The sequence below is a fragment of the Helianthus annuus genome, chromosome 13, assembly GCF_002127325.2.
Source record: "Helianthus annuus cultivar XRQ/B chromosome 13, HanXRQr2.0-SUNRISE, whole genome shotgun sequence".
Lineage (NCBI taxonomy): Eukaryota > Viridiplantae > Streptophyta > Magnoliopsida > Asterales > Asteraceae > Helianthus > Helianthus annuus.
In genome coordinates this window covers 162,327,415-162,336,305 of record NC_035445.2, presented here as the reverse complement: position 1 = coordinate 162,336,305, position 8,891 = coordinate 162,327,415, and positions in this window count along the sequence as shown.

Here is an 8,891-nt window from a genome sequence, read left to right as displayed (position 1 = left end):
TTTTAATGATATAAAGCTAGTATTGGTGGTAGAACACCTTAAAAATCATAAAAACACCTAAACACACTTAAACTAACTTAAACCTTCTCGTTTGCACTTTAAACCCTCAACTTCCAAAACTTGACATTTTACCCCCCCCCCCACCATAACCGGTCCCAATGGGCCCCACATACCTTTTGATTATTTTATTTTCCTTGTCCCCTTAATTATATGCAAAAGATCTTGAAGAAGATTAACATGTTGGAAATTCACCATAAGTAGTAAACATTATCCAACATCTCACAAATTTCACCATCTTCTTCCTTTCTTCCCTTCTTGGTCTCGGCTCACACACCACACACTACCACCACCATTTTCACTTCATTACAAGGCAATCCAAGGTCACTAGAAGGTGTATGGAGGCTATCTAAGGAGGCTTGAAGTGAACTTGAAGGACCTCTTTGTGGAGCCTTTAACTACTCATTTTCTTCCATATTCATCTTCATCCTTCTTGTGCCACTTCCTTAGCCATTAGATCTAGTAGTAAGCCTCTTGATCACTATATTAGTTCATGTTTATGTTATGTACAAGTCTCACCATCTAAACAACTAAACTTTTAAAGATGAAAATGAGAAGATCTAACATATTTATAAAGAAAACAAGTGATTATAGTAATTTTTGGTGTATGTGATGAAGTTGTTGATGTTAAATCTTGTGTATATGTTTAGATCAAGTATGTTAAGCTTGTTAGAAGCTTAGATCTAACAAGTTTAAGCATGGATCTTGAAGGATCCATGGTTAAACTTGAAGATGAACATATGAAGCATTATGTGAACTTGAAACATGAATTTCTAAGCATGATCTTGTAATCTTGAAGTAATAAAGTGTATGTAAAAATAATTTTTGAAACTAAAACCCATGAAAAGTTTGTTAAAAGTTTAACATAAAGCTTGTTTATGAAAGATCTAAAGATGTTAAGCATGGATCTTGAAAGATCCATGGTGAAACATGATGTTGAACATAGTGATCTTTCTAATAAACATAAAAATGGTTTTCGAACATGATTTACAAACTTTGAAACCATAAAACTCATGGATGATCTAGTTAGTAAATTAAAGTTTCATAAAAAGTTGGTTAAAAATTTACAAGAACACTTGATTTCAAAAGATCCTTGTATGTGAAGTGTAGATCTAAAAGACTACACATTTTTAACAAAAACCAAGTTCACCATAATGTTTCATATGAAGAAATTAGTGTATGTTGTTGGTGATTATTGTTGGAAATTGTTTTGGTGTTGAAAAGAAAATAAACACATGTTTTGAAAACATGGGAAACATCCATTTTTAGGGCAAATAAAAATTTTTGACACGTATAAAAATATAAGTTTTGGTGAAACTTATCCCCTAAAAATTCACCTAAAAATATTTACCAAGGTTTCCCTAATTTTTGTATGAAATTACAAGTTAAAAGATAATGATTTCTTGAAGTAAAATTTATATTAAGTATATATATTTTAGGAAAAATAAATATATTTAGTGATCACCAAATTTTGTGCTAAGTGTATATTATGTGTAGTATATGTAGTAGTGTATTAGGGACTTGAAAATACACTAAATACTACCAAGAAATATAAATACCAAAATACACATACAAATACATGAGGATACTAAAGTATACATGTATACAAAATTTCTCACAAGGAAGTACATGGACAAATACAAGAAAATATATTTATGAAAATATATTCCTTAGCATATTATTGAATTTGGACAATTATGGACACTTATGGACTTAAATATATATTTTTGGACAAATATATAACCATTACCAAGTAATGGAATTTATACAAAATCGGGTGAATGACGAGAATAATTATATATATTTTATGGCATGAGAAAATATATATATTTCCTACAAGACTTAAAAATATATTATTTTTAAGAAATATAATTCCGGAAAGTAATAAAAATCAAAGTGTTGATTTTTGGTGAATAATACAAAATACACAAGTATTTACATAAAAATACAAGTATACTTTCCTAAGTATACTTGTACAAAAATAATATTGAGAATATTATTTCACAAAATACTTATATTTATTTTTGGAAAAATAATATAAGTAACATATATGAAAAGTTAAAAATATAAATTATTTTTAACAACTTATTACCTTGACAAAGACTTCATAAACAAATATATATTTTGAGAAGTGAAATGTATATCTACGAATAGACAATACATACTCGAAGTGTAATACACCACAAACGGGCAAGACCCGGCAAACAAGGGCATGACCCTCATGAAAGAATGAACATACAAAGAACATATACATAAGCTAAAGATGGTGACTTTTACTTGTGTGATACAAGTCTAGTGACTAACATACATAGAACCCGTATAGGTCACGATGCTACAAAACCAACCGGTGAAGTTTACGACGCATGATACGCAAAATTGTGAGTTCATGTCCCCACTTTTAAACTTTTGCTAGTTTTCTAAACTTGGGGAAAATACATGTACTATGGTATGTAGAATACAAAACTAAGGAATGACACATAGATCATGTGACGTATAGGGTGCCATAAGCACCATTAATCAACTATAAACCTAGACCGCGGAACAAGAGGTTAGATCTAATGGGTTTCAGGCAGCCACACTCTTGGCCACACTTTTACCAAGAGTGCTTTTGTGTCTCTAGTCGTGAATCGACAAGTAAAAATGCCTATGGTTTGGATGCTTCCTATATCGTTGCATATGTTAGTGGCCTCGCGAACCATTAGCGATCTCGTATTCTTTACATTTACAGAAATGCTTGTTTCAGTACAATTACATACCATGTTTTCTACAACGAGTGCTTAAATGTTTTACACAAAACTGCATGAATTCACACCAACATTATGTTGATGATTTTTCAAAACTTACATGTATTTCATGTAACTAAGTGGATGTACGTGCGGTCTCATCCTTGCTCAAGGATGTCGCTTATGTTTTTAGTTATGTTGTGTCAAGGCTCCTATGCCTATTTTGTGGGATTTGGTTGTTATATCCCATCCCGTGTGGTGATATAAGGATCAAAACCTTGATGTTTGTCTTTGGAATAAGTTGTAAACTTTTCAAACAATTATCTATCTTGTGATGTAAACACTTAACTTTAATTATGTTTTGAATATTTAATGTCAATGGCATCTTGGAGTTTGTTTTATGATCATGTAGTAAGTTTACTATTCATATGCAATAAGAACCTTTCAGGATCACACCTCGTGCTTCCGCCTTAGAAAGGGGTGTGACAAATGTTGGTGCAGTGGTGGTGGAGATTGTTGAAGGTTAGGGATGGTTGCAGGTGGTGGTTTGGCGGCAGAGGAAAAGGGTGGTACGGTGTTGGAGGTTGTGAAATTGGTGGTCCTGGTGTTTGCGGTGGCTAGGTTGTGCAACGGTGGTGAGGTGGTACAACTGTGGTGCAGTGGTGGTGGATATGGTGGAAATGGAGAGAAGAAGATAGGTATAGAGAGTGGCGGTGGAGATGGTGGTGATGTGGTATCCAAGTCTGCATCCACGTAAGCAAGAACAAGAAGCTTGAACCAAGTCAGCATCCACGTAAGCAAGAACTAACTGGGTTAGACCTTAGTTAGAAAATGTCCGTCGTTGGCCAATATGTTAAAAGGTGGGACCGCTAGTGGATATTTCTGTAGTTGGACCGACAACAGCCAATAGATGATAGTTGGGATTATTAAAATTCGTTATTCCTAAAAATAATAATTTGTTAAGAAACGCTATATTTCCATACTACAGATTATCGACTTTTAGGTGTTTTATGATCTTGTACTCTATGTTTGGAGGGTTTTAACTTTTTTCATGAGTTTTAACACAAAGGTTTTGATCTTTCAATTTAAATCTTTTTTTCATTTTAACCCAAAATTTTTATTCTTTAGCAATTTAACTCTGTCACTTTTTTTTTTCAACTTTGGTCTTCTGTACTTTTCATCTTTCGCAAGTTTTTTGTTTTACGCTTCGTTCTAAATTTTGCGAATTATCATGTCACAACGTGCGTGTTGGGTTCAACATTTTTCGTCTATTCTTTCCCATTTGACAGGATTTGTTGCAACAGGTCTTTTTTCCCTCGTTTGACAGGTTCAACACAATGCGTGGGTCCTAGGTCAACTTAATTATTCTTTTCTAATTTTTACGTTTCGATCTAATTTCTTCGCATTAAAACGCCGCGGCGTGCGTGGTTCAACGATTTTACGTCTATTTTTCGTTCGTTATTATTTTTCCTTTTTTACTTAGTTTGTTTTTACGAGATTTTCTGGTATTGATGATCACTGGTAGTAGTGTGCCATTGGTGCTACTTGCCACGGTTTTACGCTCCCTTCGCCGCAATGCTAGTTTTAACTAAATTTACAGATACTTTGGTCGATTTTGACACAAACAAAATGAAACATATGGTATTAATGTTCTTGTATAAAAAAAATACTTATGATATTCTAGGGTACTAGGGCCTAGGGCACTACCCTAAAAACATCTTCAATGGTCTTGTTCGAAATTTCGAACCACAACCACATACAGGAGACACCATTGGAGGGTATTGCCCGTATTATTTGTATTTGGGTATGCGGACTCATCTCACCCACTAGTTAGCTTAATATTTGATTAAAAAAAAGCTTTTTAACGATGGAGTGGTGAATGTGCATGTACCGCGAAGCCTGTTAAAGTTAACTAGTTTTTTTACGTCGTGCGTTGCGACGAAATCGAACAAGTGATAATTTAAAACAAACGTGATTTGAAAATAAAGCATGTTGTTTAGATAGTCAAACTATTAACACAGTTTAGTTTATCATCGTATCATTTTATGATATCAAATAAATACTTTATTTAGAGTACAACTTTGTTTTTAACAAAACTTATAACAGAATGTCGGGGAAAAAATGAAGCACAACTACATACTTAAGTTTTTATAAAAAATTTATAAACGTAAATTATTAAAGAAGTATCAAATTAATCGATAAATTAATATATGTTCTAAAAAAAGAGTTATTAAAAAATGGTATAGGAAATATATGGTTTTAAAAAGGGAAAAAAATAAAAATATGTTATTAAAAGTAAATTTAATAATAAACTATTATAATATATTAAATAAAAGAAAAAGAAAAACAAGAAGCTATATATTGTTATAAAAATAAGGTTGCTATTCATCGTCCTTCGTCAATAGATACCAAATAAATACTTTATTTAGAGTACAACTTCATTTTTAACAAAACTTATAATAGAATGTCGGGGAAAAAAATCAAGTACAACTACATACTTAAGTTTTTAGAATAAAGTTATAAATGTAAATTATTAAAGAAGTGTCAAATTAATCGATAAATTAATATATGTTCTAAAAAAGAAAAAATAATTATCAAAAAATGGTATAGGAAATATATGGTTTTAAAAAAGGTAAACAAATTAAAAATATGTTAATAAAAGGAAATATAATAATAAACTATTATAATATATTAAATAAAAGAAAAACAAAAAAAACTATATGTTATTATAAAAATAAAGTTACTATTCATCGTCTTTCGTCAACAATATTTATATAAGATAATACTTTATTTAGAGTACAACTTTGTTTTTAACAAAACTTATAACAGAATGTTGTGGAAAAAATCAAGCACAACTACATACTTAAGTTATTAAAATAAAGTTATAAATGTAAATTATTAAAGAAGTACCAAATTAATCGATAAATTAATATATGTTCGAAAACAGAAAAAAAGAATTATTTAAAAATGGTATAGGAAATATATGGTTTAAAAAAGGGAAAAAATTAAAAATATGTTATTAAAACTAAATATAATAATAAACTATTATAATATATTAAATAAAAGAAAAACAAAAAACTACATATTATTATAAAAAGAAAGTTACTATTTATCGTTCTTCGTCAACAATATTTACTAGTTTTTATTTACGTCACGCGTTGCGGCGAAACCGAGCAAATGATAATGTAAACAAACGTGATTTGAAAATAAAATATGTTGTTTAGAAAGCCAAACTATTAGAACGGTTTAGTTTATCATCGTGCCGCTTTATGATACCAAATAAATACTTTATTATGAGTTAAACTTCATTTTTAATAAAACTTATAACAAAATGTCGGGGAAAAATCAAACACAATTATGTAGTTAAATTTTTAGAAAAAAAGTTATAAATGTAAATTATTAAAGAAATATTAAGTTAATCCATAAATTAATATATTTTCTAAAAAAAGAAAAAATTATTAGAAAAATGGTAAAGGAAATATATGGTTTTAAAAAAGGAAAAAAGTAAAAATATGTTATTAAAAGTAAATATAATAATAACCTATCATAATATATTAAATAAAAGAATAAAAAAGCTATATATTATTATAAAAATAAAGTTACTATTCTTCGTCCTTCATTTATAAAGCCAAACCATTAGAACAGTTTATTTTATCATCGTACCGCTTTATGATACCAAATAAATACTTAAATTTGAGTTCAACTTCGTTTTTAACAAAACTTATAATGGAATATCAGGGAAAAAATAAAGCACAACTATGTACTTAAGTTTTTAGAAAAAAGTTATAAACGTAAATTATTAAAGAACTATCAAGTTAATGGATAAACTAATATATGTTCTAAAAAAAAGAAAAAAATATTAGAAAAAATGGTAAAGGAAATACATGGTTTTAAAAAAGGAAAAAAAAGTAAAAATGTGTTATTAAAAGTAAATATAATAATAAACTATTATAATATACTAAATAAAAAAATAAAAAATTATATATTATTATAAAAATAAAGTTACTATTCATCGTTATTCATCAACAATATATATATATAACATAGAATAAAATGTTAAAATTGCACTTTAATCCATTAGGTACTTTTGCATGTTACATCCGTAATAATTTTTTTTTTTTTTTTTTTTTTTGTAACTGGACACTTGACATTTCATTTGTGTTGTTATTTTCATGCAAATTACTAACTCAGTTAAAATGTATTGTTAACTTAGTGACGATTTTACCAATTTCGTTAACTTAGAGACGAGTTTGCCAATTTACACATTTATTCTTTTGTTTTTAAATTTTAAATTTTATCTTTAAATAAAAAACAATAAAAATAATTATAAAACATAAAGTTGTACGAGTGCTGAGATAGACATGTTGAGAAGAGAGAATGATAGAAGAGAGAGAGTGTGCGTATATATATATATATATATATATATATATATATATATATTTATATAAATGTGTGTATATTTATATATATTTTAATTAATTTATTGTATCTTTTATTTAAAGGTAATATTTTTTATAAATAAGTTTATATATATATATAAAAATGTGTGCGTATATGTATATATTATAATTATAATTATTTTTATTTAAAAATAAAAAAGAAAATTTTAATATTAAAAAGACAAAAGAATAAATGGGTAAATTGGCAAAATCGTCCATGAGTTCACGAAATTGCTAAAATCGTCTATAAGTTAACGATACGTTTTAACTAAATTAGTGATTTTGATGGAAATGACAACAAAAATAAAACGTCAAGGTCTAGTTAAAAAAAAATTAATTGAAAAAAGTATCCAAACCTAATAGAAGATTTTAGCATTTTATTACGTAACATATATTAGTGTTTGGTAGATGTTTCACTTTAATGTAACACTAGTAATAATTACCGCGCACGTTGTGGCACGGGTACATTGTAAACGTCAAACGGATTAGTCCAAGCGTTATACGAAGTGTTAATCATATGAAAACACACGTTTTGGCGTATCCGATTGAACTCAATGTAACCTATAGTTGCATTACGATTGGATCAAAACGTAAAGTAAATCGAGTTTATACCGTACAATCATAACGTATTATATGCAACCTGACTAACCCGAATTTATACTGTCAAGTCAAAACGTATTATATGCTACCCGATTCGTATGTAAGTAACATACAAAATAAAGTCAGAAAGCGTATACCAAATTTACGCCGAAACATAAAAATGCAAAGTTTAAAAGTTGAAGGGTCGGTATAAAGCATATGGGCTAAAAATTTAATTACCAAAGTATGAACCAAAAATGTAAGTTACAAGAGTAGAAGGTCAAAAGAAAAATTCTATATGGAAAAATGTAAATTATAAAAGTATATGTTAAAAATAAAAAATTTCAAAGTCAAAGGGTGATAGTGGGAAATGACCCAAAGTTAAGGGATGATAGTTGAAAATTCCACCGTCAGTGTACTTTAATATGCAAACTGACTAACCAGAATTTATACTGTCAAGTCAAAACATATTATATGCTACCCGATTCGTATGTAGGAAACATACAAAATAAAGCACGAAAGCGTATACCAAATTTACGCCGAAACATAAAAATGCAAAGTTTAAAAGTTGAAGGGTCGGTATAAAGCATATGGGCTAAAAAATTAATTACCAAAGTATGGACCAAAAATATAAATTACAAAAGTAGAATGTCAAAAGAAAAATTCTATATGGTAAAAATGTAAATTATAAAAGTATATGTTAAAAATAAAAATTTTCAAAGTCAAAGGATGGTAGTGGAAAACCACCCGGATGATAGTAAAAAATTCCACCGTCATTGTACTCTAGGATATATAGAAATATATCAATGTTGGTTGATGTTTCACTCCAAAAAGTTATTTTTTTTATTAATTTTAAATCCACTGAAAAAAATGTGACTAAATAATTAATATCAAATAATTTATTAGAAACAACTTATTTTACACTAAATAAGTAGCTAATCTGAAAAAAATAGTTTAAACATTCAAAAGGTTTTTATTATGTGTGAGAAAGGTAAATATTTTTTTATATTATGTGGTGAAATTAACAATAATTATATTAGTTTAATATTTTATATATGTTCATCTTATATTATAAATAATTTTTTTATATTAT